Source organism: Odontomachus brunneus, unplaced genomic scaffold (genome assembly GCF_010583005.1).
Source record: "Odontomachus brunneus isolate Ranch 3 - 2012 unplaced genomic scaffold, Obru_v1 Obru_scaffold_152, whole genome shotgun sequence".
NCBI lineage: Eukaryota > Metazoa > Arthropoda > Insecta > Hymenoptera > Formicidae > Odontomachus > Odontomachus brunneus.
Window position 1 is genome coordinate 204,889 of NW_022639602.1, and position 25,323 is coordinate 230,211.

At 37.4% G+C, this 25,323-nt stretch overlaps 1 long non-coding RNA gene across 1 annotated transcript in view; it reads right to left on the reverse strand.

The window, feature by feature from the left end:
* Nucleotides 1-10,887: 10,887 nt before the first annotated feature.
* Nucleotides 10,888-25,323, reverse strand: part of LOC116850691 — a 48,927-nt gene continuing 34,491 nt past the window's right edge. Inside the window, exon 3 of the long non-coding RNA XR_004379408.1 lies at nucleotides 10,888-12,157. This is a non-coding gene — a long non-coding RNA (uncharacterized LOC116850691). The remainder of the gene's footprint in view (nucleotides 12,158-25,323) is intronic.

Sequence of the window (25,323 nt, forward strand, 5' to 3'; positions counted from 1 at the left end):
TTAGGAGGATAGTCAGCCATATTTAAATATAAATATTATTTAAATAAAATATTTAAATAATAAATATAATATTTATATAAAAAAATTTTTCAAGTTACCCTGCACTCAAAAAAGAAAAATTGTTAAAGGCAATACTTTAAAAGTGTTTGTTTTTACTTTTAAAATTTTATTTATTACGCCTTATTAATAATCATATCAAAGTGAGATTATTGCGCATCAATTTCGGAAATGGAATGACAACGTTTCGCAACTTTTCTTCTATTAGTATTTGTTAGTACCGCGAAACACTTATCATGCATAAAAATCTTTAAAATTAACATTAACAGCTTCTAAGTTGTTTTTAATCATTTTTTATTTGGACTCAGAAAAAAAATCTAAATATTATTTTTAATGTAAAATTTTCTGCTCTTTTCGAATCCGGTGTCAAAAATAGGGGTTCTAATTTTAAAAAATGACTTTGACCTTTGAATGACCTTGAAAATCGATCTGAAAATCAAAATTATTAGCACGGTAAAATGACCCCCGTTGTCCTCTACAATTCTTGTCTTAACCATTTTTTTGTAGCTGGCGTATTTTAGGAGCAATTTGGATCGATTAAAATGGCTCACCCTGTATATCTCTGGTACAAAAATATAATCCACCAAGTGATTAAATGACTCTTTCTAATTAATCATCTTATTATTTTAATTATCACGACTCCCTTATTATAGCGTTATATCTGCCAATCATTTTATATTGTTTATCCAAAAATATATCTTATCTTTAACAGAGTCCTTTGAATCTTAGATGATTTTGCTGTTATACATGGATCGAAATATATTTACTTTTATAATTTATTTTTATATGTAATATATGTATCGAAAGGATTCTTATAAAATCAAAAGGAAGATATTCTGAGCACACTATTCTTAAAGTTACAAGAATTTCTTACATCTACAGTACAAGTCTGGCTTGTTGCGTCTTTCGTTCCGCGCGCACTCTAGTAAAAGTTATATCTCATCGGTGTGTGTCTAGCCACGTGATAGGAAATTTGTGTCCAACGTCACTATTAGCCAGTAATGCAATGTTCGTTTCTCCTGGTGACTAGATAAATAAACTATCTAATGACTAAACAATCGAAATTACAATTATGAAACGAAAAAGAAACCCTAAGTAGTTGCCAGCTAATAATGTAATGCTCAATTCTATTTTTTTTAGATTTTTATGAAACTCACATAATCTGAATTTTTCGCTACCTAATTTTAACATGCTAACGATAATATAATAGCTAGAATATATATTTTAGAATATATATTTTAGATAGATTTGAAATAGATCACGCTAACAGAGCTTGTCCTACAACGTTACGCGTTCTAATTCGCTAATCTTCTTTTTTTTTTAATCTTGAAATTTCACGTGATTGTTTGCAGAGTGCCAGGAGTCCATGTGTTCAGATTGACTTGCTCTACATTTACATGTGGTTCTGTATGTCTTGCGTCGAACACCCTATATAGACTAAATGTACATATCTATTCTTATTTCTCTATCCATTTATCTATCTTACCTTCAAAGCAAAGCTCGGTACTGCCCGCGTAAAATTAAAGAAGAGAAAGGAGGAAGCTCTGAAATTGCTTGCCGATCGCAAGCGAAACTTCGTGAGTCGCGGCACAATTTCGAGGTATTCGCCATGTATTTGGTTACACGGGAGTGGGGGCTATTAAATGATCGTTATAGTAAGATTGGCGTGCGTTTCATTAGTTGGAAATTAGATCGAAAGCGCAGCAGTTTCATCCTAACGAGGTTACAGGCTGCCGCTATTAGCGACCATCCTCTTTACTTCCACTCGATTCTTCTTCCCTCGATCTCACCACCCTCGTCCCCTTGCCGTCTCGTGCCGTTCCACCGCCGTCGCTGTATCTTTAACACACGTTCTCGCACGAAAGGGAAAAAGTCGGGCGTAAATTTGGTTATTTCTCTTCCTTTTGCATTTTTCCCAGCCATCCGGCCATTTTAGCGCCGATTAATTCGCGCAAGAAGCCTCCGATATACTCGTCGATACTCACGTTTTCCGCCGTTTTTAGGGTCGGGCTCGAAGCTCGACTCCAGCAGAAAATGCTCTTCTCTTCGATGTGGGTCAACGTGTTATTTTCGCGAGACGCAACTGTGACGAGCGACAGACGCGGTTCGCGTCACGAAGAAACTTCCGGCGTTTGCATAAAAGCCGGCGAAAATATTGTCGAGATGTTATCTAACGGTATTCCTGAACATTCGCAATAATTAACGCGTAGAATAGTCGACTCTGACTACAATGTTTTCTCAGAGAAAGTCGTCGAGCTCTCGTGTTAATAAAATTACCATACAAGATGTTAAAAAATATCGCGAAATTTTTCTGCAGTCTAAAATAATATAAGAACAGAGTCAAAGGTAACATATCTATCGGTTAAATAAACGGCGAGAGTGGGGGAGAGAGAGGGGGAGAGAGAGAGAGAGAGAGCATTTACCATTCCAAGTCGTATGTAATGTAATCAGCGGTTTATCTTGGAAGCGACAAGAACCTGATTGCTTTCCTATTACACGAAGACTATCTTGCTCGCTCGCTGTCCTTCATGAATATTTACGACAATCGCGCTAATAATCAGATCGGCTCAATTATCGACATTATCGACAATGGAATACGTATGTACGTCTCGTTCGTTCACCCTCTCTCTCTTTCCCTGTAGCTCTTTCCCCCTTCCGCCTTTCTCTCTTTCTCTCTCTCTCTCTCTTCCTCCCCTTCTCTCGCTCACTCTCTCGAATTCCTTTCTAATTTATTCACGTAACTACTTGACACCGCGTACATACGGCTTAATCTAATCAGGCGCCGTCCTCATCCGTACCGTCGTCCGTGCCGATCGACCGACACACACACACACACACAAATATACATATACATATATACCCGCAGCTATTCGCCATCGTACGTGAATGGATCGCCCACGATTTCAATCTATTCGCTCGTGCCGTCGTTCTCGGGATATCGAGTAGAGGGAAAGAAGACGAAGAAGAAGAAGAAGAAGAAGAGAGTGGAAAAGAATGAAAGAAGAAGGAAAATGCGCATGCACGTCGTTCGGCATGAGAACGTCTGAATTCCTCAGACCGCACGTGATCGAGAGAAATCGAAATGACGGGCTTGACGAAATCTTGTCTTGACAAATCGAACGAAATTCTGGCGCAAAAACTGTGCGCTGCTGTGCCGAGTTCTATAGAAAACTTTTACTTCAACTAATATGTTTATTTTAATCTTTATATAATCGATGCAACCCCTGCAGTATATTACTGCACTTCAAATCCAAGTGTGTCATTTTGAAATGCACAAGTGTGTGACTTGGCTGGAATTCCTTTCATGCATTTTTCGCGGTTTTAAATCACGTTTGTAACATGTAAACACGTTAAGCACGTTAAAAACATATAAGTTGCAACTTAATACGTTTAAAAATATTAAATAACGTGATTTAAAGTAGTAAGAAACATGTAAAAAGATTCAACTAAAATAATACACTTGGATATGCAATATACCAAAATTTTAAAGAATTATATTTATATGTATTTTCATTTTTATTTGTTTTTCATATGCTTTTTATGTCCCTAGTCAAAATTGAACCTCTTTGGTGTCTAGCCACGAGATAATATCTAACAGCACTACTAGCCAATAATATAACGCTCATTTCTCCTAGTGATTAGATAAATGAGTTAGCTATAATCGAACAAACGAGATTGCAATTATAAGATGAAGACTCATAAGTAGTTGTTAACCAGTAATATAACGTTTCGCTCTACCTTCTTGAGATTTTTATGAAATTAATGTAATCTTAACTTCGATTTGTTGTATAATTTTTTGCTTGATGTTTGTCGAGTCAAATATCAATCTGAGTCGTTTACAGTCTTTGAAAGATTTCACATAATTTTCTTTTTAAACTCGACAAAATGATAAATTGAACAAAATTCTGTCACAAAAACCTTGCTTCATCAATTTTTATTAAAGATCATATTGCACTTAACTTTTTACTGCCCAAATTAATTTCTCATGTTTAAAAATTTTTTGATGTACATAGAACGTTTAAAACTAAAGTATTCAACATATATAAGGTGAAATTTTACTTTACTAATTTTTTATTGTCCCAAAACAGTTTTGTGACTCTGAGATCACGTTGGACATTTACTGTTATTGCTAACATACTTAAAAAGGGCAGCCATATTGTGACTTTCACGTCACATCTATCAAGACAGAAATAACATTTATATTGGAAACAAATAATGATGAATTGTGACTTCAGAGTCACAGTGAGCAGTAGAGGATTGTGTATATCGCAATGTTTATATTTAACTTACAACTTGTGGTATTTGTCAAAGTTTCAAAGATTTATATATATATATTTACTCTTTTATATACTTGTGCAAATGTCACGAGAAGATTACAAAATATAGGGAAGGAGTAAGATAATTAGGTTTTAAATATTGCCATACTCTTTAGTATCTTTTATTTTTCTCTTGATACTAGTCTCAAGTGAAACATCAATTTGAGTCTTTTGCGCTCTTGGGAAAACCCCACATAATGTTTCTTTCCTCTTTGCGACATTTCCAACTTGGCGAATATTTTTCGTCCTAAGAGTAATAGCTAATTGCTAGTCCCTACACCGTCCGTGTGCTCGTTAACTCGGCCCTTCAAACATCCTATTCGTGCGAACGCAAGGGAACGATAAGAAATTCCAACCGTTGGAATTTTGTTGTTAGCTCTGGGGACCGTCGTGTACCAAGCAGAAATATTTATTCAAACAGTGGTGTTTAATTCGGGTGCCGAGAGAGGAAGAAATCTCCTAAGCCCGAGCAGGCACAATCTTCAACTTTAAAATTCGCGCGACATTCACGATTGTGGAGCCTCTCCGTCATTGTCAGCATGTGAGTATGCGTAGACCAAAGATACTTTGGATCCTTTCTCCAAATATTAAAAATTCGCGCTTTTACAAGATGAGTTCTACCAATTTGTTGAAATTCACCGATTTTTGTCACGAAATCTAGACGATGAGATCAAGACTCGAGAGAATTAATATATTCGTCCGTTCAACCACTCGCATTCTCCTCTTCGGACAGACGAACGGACGGTTGTGAGACAAGCCTCTAAAAATAACGAGGTGACTCGTTTTCGGGAGAGTTTTCGGGGGTGGCATTTAAACGTCCTCATTTTCAAAAGTCTCAGCCCTCCCGGTGGCCGACGGCAACACCGAACTTTTCCACATCGCGAAACTCCCTCTGTTCCTTCGTCTCTGCCTTTTATCTGCCTATTCGGCGCCGTTCCTCGTTCCTACCCCACGGCTTCGCCACGCTCCTCTGTTCCCGCTTTATCTGTTTATCGGTCCTTTTTTCTCCGTGAATATTTTACTCGGTTCCTCGCACACGGTGTAATTGCGCGGCACGGTCGTTCGTCACCTTTATCATTTGTTTATCGTCTCATCACTTTGCCGCGCGAGCGGTTACGACGAATGCACTGTTTGCGCACAAAGGTAAGAGATAGCGCATCTGTTGAGAAGGGCTCTCGCGAAGGCACCTTGAATCATCCTGTTCGTTTATTTATTTATCGCGAAAGAAAGGAAGAGAGAGAGTGAGAAACAGGGAGCGAGTAAGAAAACTGTCGTTATTGCGAGGGATTCTCGTCGATCTGAAAATAACGCTGAAATTCTTCAACGCTAACAATTCTCCTCGAGCAATTCTCCCGCTCTTCTAACGGCGCAACAAACTCCTCCGCGCTGTCGCGCATGTACGTTTCATGATCGGCTTATCGTGATGCATATTATCGCGCAACAGCCCGCAGCTGGATCAGAGGAGCAGACAGGCGTGGATAAATCAAGATCCCTATCCGACTAATCACGAGTAGTGCTTAGCTCGATTCCGTGGAGCATTCTCAACTGGCTCCTCCACTTTTGCTCGGAGCCAATCCAATCGGTTCCAGAGACGGAGACTCGGAGCTCGAGAGAAAGAGAGACGGACAAAGAGGGAGCAAACGGACGGACGGATGAGTGGGTGGACGAAGAAGGAGAAGCCGATCCGATCAAAACAGACGAATGATCGCGCCCCGACCGACCCCTCGCTCGTGTTGCTCTTTCACCGTCTCGTTGGGCAAACTAACGCTCCGATCGACTCGCCATTCTTCTAGGATGGATACACGTATCGGAAATGGGGATCCGCGCGAAGAAAGGACCCGCTCCGGGACGGGAATAGGAATGGGCGCGCGTTTTCGTCGGGGTTCACGCCAGCCAGATCAGGTCTAAGCGGACGCGAGACGCTGATCGACGCTGAGACGTTCAGCTGATTATTTAGAATTATCCTCTAGCGAGTCGAAACGGCTCGTTCTCGTCGCGTTTTATGAACAACCAGATTCTTATTCTTTATTCGCCCTGCGGCTGGTGTATTTTAATAATAACTGTATGATCCTGAATCTACCATTCTTTTGGGAAATTGAAGCGAACTCCAAGTAGATCTCGGAAAATTTTCTGTGCGGAAGATAATGTTTCAAACATACAATTCTAATGGGAAAACCCAAAGATTACCCCATACGTTTTCTGTACTGAGAGAAATTATCCGATAAAGAATTAACAAACGGATATTTCCGATCAAATTCCAATCAATTTTTATATCCGATCAGAATATCCGATTTAAACTTAATCGGATACTTCCGATCATAATGGCATTTCATCAGATAAACCGATCAAAAAATTATAAACCGATATTTCTCATCGAATGTTTCCTGACCAGAAAATTCATCAATATTTTGATCGTCTGTTAATTATTTTATCGAATAATTTCTCTCAGTGTGGTCTTCATTTTACGTTAGAATTGAATAAAACACGTTGACTTTCTAAATGATTTCATTATTTACTAACACATGCTCAAAATGTTTTAAAAATATCTTATTTCTTGATATTTTATTCAATTTTGCATATAAAAATACGATTCTCTTTTATTTGATACCATAAAAATATATCGATACTGCGGACTCAAAAAAAGTGCGAGTTCTCATTTGTTTTCGATTCGATTCTAAACAGACCCATATTTTGGACAAGAATAGGATACCCAATTGATATTCTAGTGAAGTAACCTATCTCGGAACAATTTTGGGTATTCTAATCAGAATCTATGCTGTATCTGGGAAAATCTTGGGAAATTTCTATGCGGGACGTAAATTGAAACATATAACAGAAAAGAACAAAGAGAGACGAGACACAGTGAAGAGCGATACCGATTAATAACTCTGTAGAAATTATTTCTCCAGATGTAATTCATTTTCAGATAAATTCTGTAACGCTTTTCCGATAAATATTCTCGATTGTGACCCAAATATATAGAATTATTCAATTATGTCGAATAGGTCAAAGCTACGTAACCAAGTTTGTCAAAAACCTGAGTAACAACTGAGAGCTGCACGCAAAATTCGCCGATTATTTTGTATTTAGCATCGCTCCAAATAAAGTTCAATATGAGTTCCAAATGAGATTTATAATTCTCAAAATTATTGTTCATTTTTGCATTCAACAGAGTCCATAAATGTCGATCGTAATGAAGACTAACAATAAGTCGGTAATTTCATTCCCCGGACACAAATACTACAAAATTACAAATTTCTCGATGATAGAACGAGTAGCCATAATAATAATGTCCAATTGTGGAAGTGTATTAAAACTCTTTTGGCCGAATAAGACTGAAAACGAGAAAACGTGTCCAAAATTCCTGCAAAATACGTTGAAATAAAAGAATATACATATAAAGTGACATTTATGGTCGATTGAACACTTTTCTTTTACTTTAACAATCAATGAACCATAAAATTAATGTGATATACAATCTTTCTTTTGAATCTACCTTTTCTCATAATTTTGCTATGTTAATTTTCTGATTATTTTTTTATGAATACGCAAAAAAAATTTTAGAAAATTTTCAGAATATTTTACTTAATCAACCTCATACTGAGAGAAAAACATGGTTAATGTTACTAAAATTATGAATTATTTTCGGCGTCAACTATATTTGCTGCTGGTCTAACAAAGAAACAGTAATGTAGCAACATGCATGTAATTTATTATTATTAACAATATAATATCATTTACTATAAAAATACTACTATTAACTATAAATCTTTCACTATACGATTATAGTTACAAGTGCCAAACACCTTTTTATAATGTAGGTGTAATTTCACAGACACATCCTTTTTATTTCGGCGTATTTTGCAAGAATTTTGGCACACGTTTTCTCACTCTGCTAATTAATCAAGATGGCCGCGGCGAGGATATAGAAGCCTTAAAAATTAAAAAATGAAACGGAACTGTCCGCGATAATGTCTCATGTGTACTACCACGTGCAACGTCCACTCGCTCGAAATGGAGCTCTTTTGTACGTTCAGAAAAAGACATTAATCGTGATCTGAAACCGGAGCCGCGCGCATTCAATTGCAGAAGGGGTCAACCGTAACAAATCCGTCGGCGAGTGTATTCCCCGCGGTTCTCGTGAGGGTTGCTGGAGACCCTCCAGCGCAAAAGAAATCCGAGCAGTCCACGACTTTCTGCACATGCAGGTGCGACAATGTACCCGTACGCGCAGCGGAAACACAATCCCCATTGCGTGTTTCAATCTCGGACGAGCGTACACACCCAAAAAACGTCTATTACCATCTGCGCACAAATTATCTCAGGTATTTTATACCCACAACGTAAGACGATATTATTATCTCGTTGAAAATCTTCGAAATTTGATAGCAAAAGATACTATTGTCCAACAGAAATTCCATGGTACAGAAGCAATCATCTTGTGACAATTTGATAATGAAAAAGATTATTTGGCATAATTATATCTGAGTCGAAATTTTGATCCTACTCAGAAAATCCTACTATTCAGATCTTTGAAGTTACTTCATCTAGAAAAAAGTGCTACGGTCATAAAATACCCGTTTCTATGCTATATACACTAAGAGAAAAATATCTAAAAAAGAAAAAAAATATTTATTCTTGGTATATATATAAATATAATATATAAATATTTATTATATTGGTATTAGTAAATTTATTAGTACGCATCGAATAAATATGTTTTATTTTTTAGATGTTTTTTCTCTCCATGTAATTTTTGTTAAATTTTCCTCCTACTCTCAAATTCCGAAAATATTCAAAGTAGCAATAGTTACACTCATTATCTTACCTTGTATGATATCTAAAATTATTTGTAATATAAAATCATGCTATATATGCATGTTAAATCGTTAACGAATTGTTAACGCAACGATTTGGAATTTCGCGATAGGAACAAATTATACATCAGGAATATAAATAAAATTATAAGGAAAGGTTTAACGTTAGGAAAATAATATAATGAAATAACATAATAAAACGTTTATATAACTCCCAGATTCAGGTTCTATCATTATTAATGCGTTCGTCCTTGCAACATCCGATCATTTATTTCACGCTTGGATTCGCTCGGGTATCAATTATAACGACTCTCCCGGCGAGATTCGTGCCTGTAAATCAGGCTACGATCGATATTTTCGTTTCACCGGATCACAATCTCGTTTCCACCTAGAGAAACAAAAAAGCCGACGAAATCCACTTTCGCCGAAACTTTACCAAACTCGGTTCTAACGCGCGCTAGTTTTACCGGAGCGTGAAGGAAGAAACGAATTTACCATCGTCGTCTTTGCATATACACCCTCGCTGAGGCTTTCTTGGAAAAGGCCAGCTCATCTCACCAGATTTCCCTGATGTCTTTCCTCTTCGTCGCTTACTATTCCGACTCGGTTCAACGGTGATGGAGTCGTTCAAAGGTTTCCACGGTAACTGAAGATTCTTGAGGACACCACGAGATTGTGCATAAGCACGAGGGAAGACGTCGGGAAAAAAATCTTTAAGACTGTCTCACGTTGTAGGAGTATGAAAAGTATTCCAGATACGTCGAGGAATTATTTTAGTCTCTTCTCTCGCCATCTCTCTTTGGATACTCGGAGGTGACGTTGCGTCCAATTATTTTACATCTACGTCAAATTACGCCTATATTATGTCTGCGACATAAATGCAGAAAATAAAATGTCCCCTGCGAACACTATTTCTAGGGATAGAGCGATCATGAATCTTTCCTCCGTCGCGAACTCGTGAAAAATGAACATTTTTAAATGCCTTCAAGTTAGAAAAAGTTCACTTTTCACGAATTCATGCTAAAGGGGAAAGATTCATGACGGCGAGCCCGCGCATCGTTATTTGATACACGACTGAAGTAATATCAACGAGACCGTGATGGATGCTGTCGAAAAGATAGCGATCGGCCTTGGCGCTTCACGGAAATAAGATGGCCGTGTTTCAGAAGCGTCGAAACTCGAGATAAACTCCGCGTTACAAGATAAGCTTTTCGTAAACGGGGATACGCGGTTTCTCCACGATAAAAATCTCGATACGTTACAACGCGCTTCGCCATTCTGCGCGAGCGATCCCGTAACGGCGGTACTTGCGGTTTTTATGAGCGGTCGGACATTGTCTCGCCGGATTTACACGGAATCGATAAAAATATAGAGCGACTACGGCCGAGACGAGTCGAGTGGGTACCGACTTTGTGGCTGGAAGGAGAGACAAGGAGAGAGAAAGAGAAAAAGAGAGACAGAGAGAGGAGGGGGGGGGGAAGGGAAGGGAAAGGGAGGCAGAGAGCACTACCTTCGTATTATTCCAGTTTCTCGTGTGATGCACGTGCTCCCACGGTTATTCGCTTCGGTAGTGCATATGTGCACTTGCGCGCATACACACACACATACACACCCACACGCGCGCGCACACAAATACACAAACGCGGCTGCTGCGTGCAGGTACACACTGGCGCAGTTATCAATGCGAGATTATGCATATAGACCGCCCGTCATGATTATTGCGATAGGATATGCCCGCTGAATACGGATTTATAGTCAACTCCTCCGAGCGCGCGCTCGCGCACACGTTCTGATTAATATAGGAATATCCGGGGCTGCTCAAAAGCGCACGAGATTTGCTCTCGTTCGGCGAGAACATCACGTCCGCGGAGAATCATAACTCTGGGACAGACAAAGGTTCGCGCGAGACACGCGGTTGAAACAACAGCAACAATAATAGTAACGGTATGCAGCAAGATACTACACGCAAAGAAATGATTTAGTATAATGTTAGCTAAATCTCAGTTAAGACTTAGCTAAAAGGCTAATCGTTTTGTCGTCATTGTTAAGAATCGGCTATCAGGTAAGATACTTTTTTCGTTGTAAGATGGAAATTTGTTAATTGAAAATAAAAACGCACACTTGCCTGTAAAGTAACTGAAAGAGAGAAAAAAAGAGAAAGAAAAGAAAAAGCAATTATATATATTTCTAAATATCCTGAATAAATTTCTCGAACATTCGAACTTTGTTTTATTTCATGTCGCAGCGTCGACTTATTCGCGTGTTTATAGCCATTTAAATTATACTTTATTATATTAAATTTTATTTTATTGAATTACAGAACTGCTTAAGGCTGCGATATATCAGATTTAGGTTCGAAATTTGCATTCCTGCAACACTTCGTGCATTCGTTTGCTCTCGCGCCAACGCGCTATATCTACTTTTTAAATGAGGTGAATGACCGCGTCAGTGATGGGCTTTCATGTGTTAAAAGTATTTCGTAACGAGTATAAAAATTCGGTAGTTGTTGCTAAATTATTCAGTCAAATAATGCAAGCTAATAAAGTCACACAGTTAGGAAATTATTTAGTTATATAAGGCAAATATATAGTTCTTTCTTTTTCAGAATCAAGATTTAGTCGCTTAAATTATACATTTAAACCATGAAACTAGATTCTGAAAGTTTTTTTTTTAATAAACCTATGCTTATCTGAGCCGCGGGGTGGAGGTAAGCGGGCCGAGCTCGCTGCGTATGTGCGTCCAGTGCGCAAGGTGACTTCCTGGCAGTAATAGTCGCGTTCCATTCCATTCGCGTGAATTCCATTTACGCATCGCGTCGTGACGTACCGCAGCGACAACGCCGAACGATCTAGAACGCGGATCGATACAATTGTGTATAACGTCACTTCTAAACGTCGTAGCGACTTGAAACAAGAACCATTGGAAAGATGAGATCGTTGCGCTTCCGATGGACATAAGATCGTTCTTCTGTAGCATAAGAAATAGCAATAATGTAAGTACGAAAAATATTAGTGTCTACATTAAAGTGGACATTAATTATTGATCTCTGTTAAAAACCTATGAGAAATAGTGGTTTAAATTTGTAATGCAAAGCGTTAATTTTATTTTTTTGAGATGAGTTTGACGTTTTTGAATACAAAGCACAATTTAAAAAAAAGCGAAATGATAATGATAATAACTTTCTATCTAGCAGCAAATATTTTTTGCCGTAACTACGAAGTTTAGATAACTAATAAATTTAGCTCTGATAGCAACATTAGCTGTCCCTATTTCAATAATACATCTTAGCTGTTACAGCTGTGTTCTAGCTCCAATGGCTAATCTTTTCTCTGTATGCGTAGAAAGTCGAAGAATTAAACACCCGAGAGAATATAATATCATCTTTAGCGGAATTCCTTTATATATTAGTCTCTCAAGAAAGAGAGAGAGAGAGAGAGAGAGAGAGAGAGAGAATACTTTTAAAATTAAAAAAAAATATTCTAAGCGCAATATTCTCAAAGTTAGACGAATTTTATTTTTATCTACAGATCACACGCACACACGAATCTTACTTGTCATGTTTTTTATATCGCGCGTAAGAACGCGTTTTGCTTCAAGTGAACATATTTTTTTATTCAGAAAAGAAAAGTTCAAGTGACATCTAATAAATTTCTGATTAATAGTTTACTCTATAAAAAGAGAACTACTGTGTACTCTTTTGGTAAAAATTTTTGTTTAAAATTTGGAATTGTAGGAAATAGGAATTAAGATTAACAGAATGTTAATAGGATTCTTTTTCAGAACTAGAGTTCTTTTTTTGGAAAATTTCGTTAAAAAATGAGATATATTTTTTATATAAATAAAAAATATAAGGAAAAAAATTTATGTACACATACACGCATATATAATTGAGTAAGGTAGAATATGAAGTCTCAATAATGAAGTCTCAGAGAATATTAAACTATATTTAAAGTTCTCTTAAGCTTTTTTAATTAATAATTATTGAAACTTGTCTGAAATAAAATGCTCAGATTTTAATTTAGAGTTAGGTGAGAGTATTTCTATTAAATCGTGGTTACAGATAAATATCATATATCTATATATTTATACATTCAATTGATCTAATTCAAAAATGGATCTAAAACTTGGATTCTAATATTGACTATTGAATAAAAATCTGAGTATCTTACATTAGACAAGTTTCTGTATAATAATTAATAGTTTCCAGTTGTCAACTATTAATACAGATCTTAATACTTTACTTAAAGATCCATAAAAAATGAAAGTTTTACATGATTTAACTTAACGCTTAAAAGGAGAGCTTTGTCTGACTAGAATTCGTCCTTTATTTACACACCTGTTCTGCTCCTATGACCCACATGTTTTCAATTTCTTCCCTTTAATCTGAACCATTTCACAGAACTTCGAGCTTGTTTCTTGCCTAGGTTAGGCTGCAAACTTTCAAACTCACTTACACTACTTTTATCTATAATTCAACTTTTTATGATATTCACTTCCTATATTTATTTTCATTTTCTATCACTTTCATTGTTTATGGTCATTTTCGATTCTTTCTGTACAAGTTATTTTCTTTCTTTGTATATAACCAAAATACAATTAGATTTGTTCTTTTTAGCAGAACTGTTTGTATTGATGCAGACTGATACAATAAGTTAAAATCAGACAAATATATATATTTTGTTTCACTCTAATCTATTTATTATAACCAGTTCAGGCAGTTCAGTTAAAAAAGAACAAACCTATCATTATTAATTATTACTATTATTATAAATTATTACTACAAAATATTATTATATTAAGATACGCGGTCCCCGATATAATATTATTATATTAAGATTCCCGATTTTAATTGTCCAATACTCATTCTCGCGGGCCACGTGAACGAGGCACTTACGTTTGTGCACTTTACGTTTACGCGCGACGCTATTTGCCTCATTGCGTCGAGGCATCCGTAGCTACATAAAAATCCGTTATGAAGCCATGGCCGACGCTTATGTGACCGCGAAATAGTTTCGTGGTAATTATTTTCTGATCGTTATCACCGCGCCATTATCGAGGGTCATAACGCGACGATTACAGCTAAATGCACCGTACGTGAACGAGGAGAATACCGTTCTCGGTGCTGGAATGTTATATATGAAGTCGGCGAACGACCGAGCGTCTTCGCCGAGGAATCGCCGTGTCGATGTTGTCCGAGCGTTCTTGCATATCCTCGTGAACGCGGCGCATCCGTGAATACGTCATTGCCGTTGCAACGGTAGCTCGGAAAACTCGCGTCGCGTCGCAGCATTTACCTGATTGGGCGAATTGGCTCGTATTATATCTCTCGTGAATCCGCTATCGCGATTGCTCGAAACTTCCTCCTTTTTCCGTTCTGCCGACTCGTCTGCAGACGCAATGCGCTTTCTTGAGCACAACCACGCATGCACACACACATAGAAAAATGTTCTGCTACTGAGGAAAACGATTATTCTGTTTATTTTTCGTTTTTTAAGCAATGGTTATTTTCAACGAAGAATATCTTCTTGATAATGGTCTTAAGACATACTTATCACAAATTTGAGAAAAGCTCATTATTGTATACTCAAAAGAAGAATGTATCCTATTTGTAAGAATATTGTTAAATCTTACCGGAGAAAAAGTTGGTTTGACTCTATGTAGTAAGCAAACCGAATTTTTAATTTAATTTAATATACTGGATTGAAATGCTAAGCGCGCTTACTACACTGAGAAAGAAATGTTTGATGTTTTTAATTACAATAGCATAGAAAAGTAATTACTAAAAATATTATGGTCGAGAAAACCATTTTTTTTTTTATAAAATTCTACTCGTCAAGAATAAAGAGTACGTATTATCGTAAAATTCTACTATAATGTCAGTGATAATGCTTTTATATTCACACTATTATTATCATTTTTGTCAAAAAATAAAATGGCAGATTAATTTAGTTAGCACCAAAATTATCTATAATTTTAATTAGATCAATCATTTTCTATTCTCAGTGTAAGATTTTCTCTCTTTTTCTCTCTCTTTCTCTCTCTCTCTCTCTCTCTCTCTCTCTCTCTCTCTCTCTCTCTTTCTCTCTTTCTCTCACACAGAATATATTCTAAATAAATTTGATATTTATATAAAAAACTTTTAATTAATTTGCGAATATATTGCCGATACATATAAACTTATGAAATACTTGAATCAAATTACTTAAATGCATTATTTATATGCATTTTTTTATGTATGCACTCGTACATACAAAATCTCGGCTTGATTTCATGATCTCTTTGGGTGTAGAGCAGATTGAAATGAACAAGAGTCAAATATTTTTGCGCAAATCGCAATAATTATAGAGATATTAATTATAAAAGATTTATAAATAATTACGCATGATATGGTAGATGAGCTGTATAGTAGCGTCGTCTACCATATTGCTTGTATATTAGATCAAATTGAATAAAAAGTCCTTCATTTTGCAAGTAATTACATAAATTTTTAGTTATTAATGAAAGACAATTGTTACATGATTGTGTGCGATAATGCACAAATCTTTTTTACTCAATAACTAAAAATCGACGCGATCATTTTCAAAATGATACAGGACTTTTTTGTTCAGTATAACATAATATACAAACACACAGCGACAGATGTCACTATCATATCGAGTTTATCTATCATATCAAGCGTCATCACTTAAAAGATCTATTTATTGTCTTCTTTAATTAAGGCTCTTGGGGAGTCGCATCATCTATTTCTTTTTAATGACGTCAAAAGCGAGAAAACGCATGCTAAAAATTCTTGCAAAATACATCGAGATAAACAGATATATTCACAAAACGACATTTGCGATCGATTAAATACACCTCTAAAATACTCTATACACTTTCCTTTTATTCTAAAAATCAATAAATAATCGGAAAATTAATATGACAAGATAATGAGGAAATTAAAAAAGTTAAAAAAGACGATTGCACGTCACATTTATTTTATAATTATCTGTTGATTGTTAGAACAAAAGGAAAGTGTACGGAATATTTTATAGGTGTACTTAATCGATCGCAAATGTCGTGGATATATCTGTTTATCTCGACGTACTTTGCATGAATTTTTAGCATGCGTTTTCTCGCTTCTGACGTCATTAAAAAGAGATGGATGATACAACTTCTCAGGAGCCTTAAGGGGATGTTGAAATCGATGACGAATTCGAACAATATCGATAATACAGAGACGATCGTCACTAACATAATCACGCTATCATTTTTGTATTTCTTGTATATACAGAACATGAATGTGTGTTGTTTTGTTTTACCATATTCAACAGAAAACCTAACCATATATGTATAGAAATCTTTTTGCAAACTTTATCGATATTTTTAAACTTCCAAATGCAGATATGAAGACAGAGAAATGTTCTTCAAATTTTTCCGTTTGGAACATCCACATTTTCGGTATATACAAGCTGCGGAACTTTTGGATTAGACAAATATTGCGCTAACTGACAGTTTGAGTATTTTACATTAAGAATTTTTTGTTCGTTTTCGACATATATCGAGCAATGCTCCTATTTATTTTTGCACATACTTTCATTGCGTAAAAGCATTTGTAATTCTATGTAACCAATACGACGTAAACTTTGTAAAAAAATGTCAGTGTTCTGTCGTTTTCAGCTTCAGCATCCCCTTAAGCCTAATCTACAATGTGATCTTTGCGTTTTGTTTCTTGTCTTCTGTCTTTTTCTGGCAAAGTTTAAGGTTTGAATCAGAAAAAGATAAGTAGAAAGAAGCAAGAAGCAAAGAACACATTGTAGATCAAGCTTTAATATCTCCATTGCGAATATCGCAAAATGATATGGAACGTTCACCACAATCCGCTCTTCACGAGAGATTGTGAAATCGAGCTGGGACACCCTGTATACGCACACATACGCGATGTGTACATGTACACATCTATAAACAGTGTCTAATATGGGAAAATGCTTTTTCACATCAGTCGTAGATGCTTATAACAAACATTACAAATTAAATTTTTCACAATTGAGAATATCACAAGACCGCGTTGTTTACGCTGTCGAGGTCGCCACTTGGTAATCATTGCTCAAATTAAACTGCAAATAAAACTTTCACGAGGAGGTCGAAGTTCTCGAGGCGGAATTAGCCGCGGAGCGAAAGTCTCGCGTTCTATACATAGTCTCGCGACTTAGATCGCTCTTAATATTTAATGTCGAGTAACTTGCCACTTACCGATGCTCGTCGCGTGTCTGAGCCCCGGCCATTCTTCCTGGTTCCGGTATCCTTCCGCTAGTTCCGCTTGGAAGAACAGACATTGGACGATTCCGGCACACCCCGTATACACAGTGGCGGAATCAGACAGCGCGTCTGTATCGATGGCGCGCGTGCGGATACGCGGAGGGAATTCGATATTCCGCCTCGATTTCTTAAAAATTATATTCGGCCCAATTTAGCGGAATTGCTGTCTTCCCGTCGGTATGTTCGCTCTACTTACGCGTACCAGATGGCGCATCCTTGCGAACGAAGCGATTCGCAAGCTTTCGGGATTCCGGGCGCCTCTCGCCACCATCCTCTCGTTCTCTTTACCTCGTCCCCGTCGCCCTCGTCGTTCTCGTCGTCATCGTCGATTCTATCTGGACGAGAGCTCGGAGAAATGCGCGGAACGCCGGGACGGTCGTCCTACGTGAACGATTTCCCGAATGCGCGTATGGGTTAATTTACGGCATCCTTCGACTCCTCCCGGAGATTTTCGTCGGGGTCTTCTGCATGGATGCGAGAGATTACGGGGACGCGATCGCTGCAAATCGTATCCGATACGTTGTAATCTCGCATTCTGTCTCCTCGGGCGCCGATCCTCCGTCGGCGCCGATGCGATCTGCCATTTTCCGCGGGAAACTCGGGCTGTTGGGGCTTTAATCGCGTTCACTCAATTCGGACCCGCTTCGATCTAATTTATACCGAATAATCGCGCAAGAAACCGTCGACACTATCGGTCGGCCTCTTAAATGAATCATACGTTAATGTAGAATCTTCGTCTTCCTTTCAGTTGATTTTCGTCGTGCATTACAGATTTCATATCGGTATTAGGTTGCAGCAAGAGACTTGTCGCATTTGTGTTGAGTAAAGTAGAAAATGAAATTATTCCATTTTTCGAAAGGTGAATCATTTTTACGCATGAAATAAACATCGACTCGATACCGTTTTAGACATTTAACCCTACATATAAATTTTTCAAGATTTTTCTATATGCAGCCGATTCCGATTAAAACACCAAAATTTATTCCAAAATTAGTTATTCCATTGTACTCAATTGGGACTCCCATTCTTATCCTTATTTTTATAGAAACATGTTTTCTCTTTCTCTCTTTCTCTCTCTTATATTTTTATAAATCATAATTACGAAAATTCTTTTCTTCTTTCTTCTTTCACTTTTTCCATGAAACTTTTCTTCTGCCTTTGGATATACATATATATTTTCCATTTAAAATCACTACTTCAGTTATTTGAGAAATCGAATCTCAATTAAATTCCAAAAAATTGCTCATAGTTGGGATAAGAATTCCTAATTGGTATCACAACACGATACACCTATTTGGAGCAGGTTTGGATTACCTAATTGGAATCTATACTGCATTTGGGAATGTTCAGGAAATTTCCATACAGATTCCAACCAGAATCCATCACATTATTTTAGAGAATCGAACCGTATTTTAATTATATATCTCAAGAAATTTGTTATACGGAACGATGACTTCCTATTTCCCTTTTGAGAAAAGAAAAAACACAGGGAAAAAATTATTTGAAAATTTATTTGTGGGATATAAAGTTGATTTCGGTGAAACAACTTTTATCTCACAAATAAATTCTCATGTATTTTAATCTTAGTGTACTCAAGCTTCCTATGAGAATTTCAAAGACAAGAGAACGACAAACTTTTGGCGCGCTAACCCGATACATCTCGTGTATGTTACAAATGTTTCATTATGTCCGCGCGTTCTCTTTCTCCCTCTCTCTCCTCCTCCCCTTCCTCTCTCTCGCGGCGGAAATTTCGTCTCCGATTATATGGCTAATTGTGCAAGCCACTCGTTCATTCCGACAAATAATCACTCACTCGTAACGAAGGAGCAACCAAGACCGCGAAAACACCGAAAGGAATCGTCGCGAAACCTCAATCGCGGACAAATCTCATTATAGTTGGCGCCGTTTCAAACGGTACCTTCGACAAGACGCACGACGCGCGACCAGCAGATCTACGAACCCTCTCGGGACGCGACTCTCTGCACGTTTATTGTCGTCTCCCTTGTTTTCCACGGACACGCCCTGCGAACTAAGCAGTCTGCGTGCTTAAAAGGACTTCCAAAAATCCTACCTCGCTTTGGGGATGCTTTGTACTACCCACAGCGCACGAAGACGTAATCCTGGTCGCGGTAAAGGATGACACAACAGAATTGGATGTCCTGCAACGAGGATTCTACCTCTCCCGCACCGGCTGCTTGTTGTTGCGTCGCGTATTTCACGAGCATTGCCGGGATTCGATTCGCTTTGGCCTCGGGTGATATTCTTTTATCAAATAAACAAGAATTTTTATTCTCCGACAAAGAGCCCCGCTCATGATAAAACAAGGACGGTAAAGTTTGATCAATCCCGGCGACACAGCTCGGTGCCGTCGAGCAGAGGTCACCGTTGATTGTTAATTCGCGCAGAGAAATTATTGCAAAATGAGCCGCGACGAGTCACATCGATGCACCGCCGTCGATCACGGGATCCGACGCGTCGCTGGCCCCGCGTTAATATTTCGCGTCCAGGAATCGCTCTTCCAACGCGTAAATATGTAAACGAGAGGAATGCATGCGTCCACGAATGTTCACGACAATCATTGTAATCGTGTGATATATATTTTTCTCGACATTACACTGACTGATCACTCAACGAATATTGCACGGACAAAATGTAATAAAAACTACGTTAAAATTGTATTTCACTTTATAACGTTTTTTTGCACAAAGCTGGACTAAACTCTGGCATTGTAGTATAAATTACTGTAGAAATAGTAAATAATAAAATGTTGCAAAATATATTTAATAGAAATTTTAATAAACCGATGTTATTCAAAAATCGTTTAAAATAATATTTAATAAGATTTAAAAATCGCATAAAGTAGCAATAATTTAATAAAAATCTTAACAAAAAATCTTACAAAAGCCATATATAAAAGTAATTACAATAAATATATTTTATAAAGTATCGGATAAAAAAGAATAAATCGTGTCATATATTTCAAAAGTTTGCTTAAAAAATCCTAACAAAACGATCTTATAAAAAATGTATAAAAGCAAATCATATATTATTTCAAAAATTTAGTTTGTAAATTTGACAATCTGTTGAATGTACGATGTAAATCACTCAAGTGATTATAATTCTGCAGTAAAAAGTGCTTATCATATTTTAAAATAAATTTCGGTCATAATTTCTATGGTTCAGAATTTAAAAAATGTTATTTCAATTTTCCCTACGCTGAGAGAAAAAAAATTTAAGAAATAAAAAAATATTTATTCGGTGGATACTAATAACATACAACGTATTTATTTTTACTAATATATGCATACATGTACCTATTTTTACAGCGAAAAAAATATTTTTTTAAACAAGAACACGTAAATTTTTTTAAAACCTTAGTTTTTCATGAAAATAATTGTTCGTTATATTTAGATAAAAGAATTTACATTTAAATAAATATCAATAAATATCGAATCAATATTTTTTAATTTTTTAGATATTTTTTCTCTCAGTGTACAATATTTTCCGCGAGCAGATACGACGCGTTGTCACGTTTCTCTGTCAGTTCCTTCGTGTTCAAAAAAAGAACAGATGCGTTAAATATATTGCGTTAAATATATGCGTTAATTAATTTTAATGGAAAATGCGCGTCACTATATTAAAGTTAAATTTGAAACAATTAACGAATTGTATAATTAAAATTATATGTAACGTCTAATTTTACGTGCTAAAGCCGGCGCGTACATGTATTCCGTATTGGTTTCTGTTCTTTTTTCCTCTTTCTTCCTTTAAGCCACTTTCCACCCCCGACCGAAAGCGCCGACGTTATCCGTTTTTTCACGGCTCCCCGGAACGTCGACATCAGCGTGTGCCAGAGAGGCGAGAATACGGTGAGGCTAAAGACCGGTTATTGCGATGCACACCTAGATCGCATACACGATGTATCGGTCGGCCTTGTTGAGAGCGCGCTCGCTTCCTCTTCCTTCGCTCTTCCCACACGTTCCTCGCGCTTGATTAACGCGAGATCAACTCTGTCGTCGGGCGGTTTCTCGCTCGGATTAATATCAAATTCTCCGAATCGTGGACACGTGAAATCGCGGTCGAAGCGCGCCACGATCAGGGATTTAAGCCAAATGTCTGCATAAGCCGCGAAGCGTCGCGCGTCGCGTCGCGTCGCGTCGCCCCAAAGATGTCATTATGCAAAATCGAGCGCTTTCGCGCGACGACTATTGGCGCGTCAAGCGGAAGAGCCGCAGCCCGGACGCGAGACGCGTCATTTAAGTGGAGACAAAAAGAGGAAGGATCGATCGCTCCGATAAGCTAGAGAGAGAGAGAGAGAGAGAGAGAGAGAGAGAGAGAGAGAGAGAGAGAGTCGCATCGGCTATGCGGAGAATCCATTATACATTCCGCGTGCGCAATGTTGTCCGTTGTCTCCGGAATGAATGCCCATAATAACGTCGGTGTTTCGAAGTTTCGCGAATTATGCATCGCCGTTGGCGCCGTTCCCCATGTCGAGGCACGTAACTTTTTTATCGGCGTCATTATTTTCGGCGAGTGAGACGGGAAGTGGTGTCGCGAGAGAAAAAGAGAGCACGTGTCTCTTATAAATCGGCAAGTACAATTAACGTGGTACTGGACATTGATCATATGACATCAACATATGATTTGTTACCGAGACGAGCCGCGAGGGCCGAGTTTCGACTTCCGGCCGGAAACACCGATACCCTGAATTTTTAATACTGATCGACGCGCGCGCGCTCACGCGACCCACTTTCCGATCCGCAATGTTTTCCGACGCGGAACGAGCAGCACGGGCGTAATAACGTCGATATTTCGCGGCGAATTATGCGTAGGCGCCGCTCTCTCCGTTGCTGCGGCGAGTAATTCTCCTACCGGCGCAATTATTTCCGATGTGGCTAGGAAATGAAATATAATAATAATAGCACGGGGGTAGTTAGCGCACATACACACACACGTATCACTTATAAATCCTCTTATAAATACGGGTCGCCACATGGACGTAGGAATATTTGGACGGAGCATAAGGTAGTCCTGTGTGTGCGGAGGGTGAAACTTCAGGGGTAAGGGAAAATATCCGTCGCGGCCATCTTAGTGGATCGAAATCAGCATATAGAGTCAGTGGCATTAGAGTATGTACGCTGTTTTTCGTGAATAGAAAGTTTTTTTTCAAAATCTGAGTAACCCGAGTCGAAATTTTGATCCTACTTTCAGCCTTACTATCTCATTCAACACCTATTCTTATATCCTAAAACCTACATCAACCTTATTTTTTTATTTTATTTAACCTGTTCAAATTTGGATCCTACTCTCAGCCTTATTATCCTTATTATTCAATACCTATTTTGATTCTCTGGAACTTATATCAATTCCTTTTGATCTTATTTAAGCTTATCCGAATCGAAATTTTGATCTCTCCACTATTTCATTCAATACTTATTTTGATACTCTGAAACCTATATCAATCTCTTTTGATTCTATTTCAACCTACGCGAGTCGAAATTTTGATCCTACTTTCACTCACTTCCATTCAACATCTGCTTTGAAGAAAATGAAAAGAGAAATTTTGGACATCATCAGGATCAAAGTAGGAGTAAATTGTATCATTAGAATGAAACCTACTTTGCTAACTTAGCTCTTACTGCGTTGTAGAATTCAAGATTTAATATAGGGCCAACATTTCAGTTCGGAAAGTTACGTAATTAATACACTAATGTGACTGAATTAAAAATAAATATTAAATACAGGTAGAATATTAAATAATTCTGAAATATAATTCTTTTTTTAAGACTCGATATGGAGAGAACATAAGAATAAGTACATTTATAATATCAATGTAGGACAGTAGTCTGTATAATATAATTATAATTTGAGATTTTTCACTGACCCTTTAAATTTGACAGAATTTGCGGGTTCGATGAAGAATCAAAATTTCGGCTCAGGTCGGCACACGCGTTTTTTCGCGACAAATCGCGATCGATCGCGTAGCACTAAGGAATATTTGAAAATCGGTACGGTTGAGGAGATTACGAGAATCGTGGGAATCAGAGTGAGAACAAAATTGTTCGGAGTATCGCACTTCATTTTTTGCTCCCCATCCGCGATGTAACGCCGACGGTGTATTTGTCAATTGCAAGCCGGTTTTTCGCGACCAACTGTGAGCGTTGGCGCTCTTTCAAAGTGTGTGTGTGTCCCCGCTATAAATCAATAAATCGATTTCTGTGCACGATGAAGCCGTGCAGACACGAAGCGAAGCTGTCGGATCAATCGTTTAACAGAGTCCAAAACGAATAACGATCGCGAGAACTCTCCGCAACATGGAGGCTCCCGACAGGACACGAGATTACGTGCGCGCATGTGTGCGATTAACGATACGTAATGCAACGCAGCGCGATAATTGTTGAATCACAAGTCGTCATGCATGCCTTATATCCTAGTATTTACGTGGCACATCGAAATATTAAGCTTCATCGACTTTTTTTTGCAAAACCGATTCAACTGTCGCGCGAATGAGGGCAAGTCGTGTCTAATTGGTTCAAGGCGTCTGCCATGCGTTTGTGTATTTATCATGAGGGAAAGAGGGGAAACGAAATCATAAAATGTTCCTTATGGAACACGAACACCCTGAGTTTCATTCACAAGTCGGAGAATAATATCACAGTTAAGAAATAGAGAAGACTAATTCTCAGCAGCCAAGTATATCCTCGAGCGTCTTCAAATTCAGGATTAATATTCTCCATCGCAAGTGAATAAATTTAAACGACGCGTTATTAGAATCACGTTTTCTGCAAGTGTATGACACGCTATTTCGACAATGAAAACAATTTTCATTCATAAAATGTTTGAGACTGAGCATATGGATGAACGAGATAGAGTTGGTCACTATTTAAAGGCCGGCAAGATTATGGAAATCTCTCGCGGAGACGTCGTAACTAATAAACAGGTTACATATTCGGCCTTCTTACTCTGAGTTGCTAGCCAACTTGACCCGCTACCAGGGCAAGATGGCTACATTGCAGCATATATTTCGGTTATTACAGAAGAAAATGTGCAGTTTACGAAGTTATTACAGACATAAGAACATATACTGAGAAAAAAAACACTTGAAAATTTACTTTTACGCGACATAGAAATTTATATTTCATAGAAATAAACTTTATTTCGCAGAAGTAAACTTTATATCCCACAAATAAATTTTTAAATATTATTTTTTCAGTAGATAAAAATTGCCTTTACTATATTCGTATAGTCATTCACGCACTAAATTTGGTATTTTTGGTGATTTTATAGTTACAAAGACATTTTTCTTCTTAGTATAATTGTCACGTTATTTTATATAGTTTACTAGTACTCGTTAACATTACCTTGTAACAAACCAGATAACTGATTAGAATCAATCTGATTAGGACTATGAGGTAAATTTCTAGTAGGGATATTATCGGTCAGTCGGGAGTGAGACGCGATGAGAGTGAGACACGAATTATTACGACACACCTTGCAAAAGAATTCGCGAGTATCTGCGCTAATAGTTCCGCGTTTCGTTCCCGCGCGACTTGCATAAATAGAGATTGAGCGTGATCAAATTGGAATATTGCACTAAAAAAAATACTTAAAAATTTATGCGCGAAATATAAAATATATTTCATGGAAATAGAGTTTCTTTCACAGAAATAGACTTTATTTACAGAAGTAAATTTTGCTCGGATAACATTTTATATTCCACAAATACATTTTCAGTATAATAATTAATTCAGTATAACAATGTTCTTTTTCAATATAACAATTAATCGTCAACGATCAAACTGCAACTTCGAAAGTTTGAAAAGTGTGCCATCTGG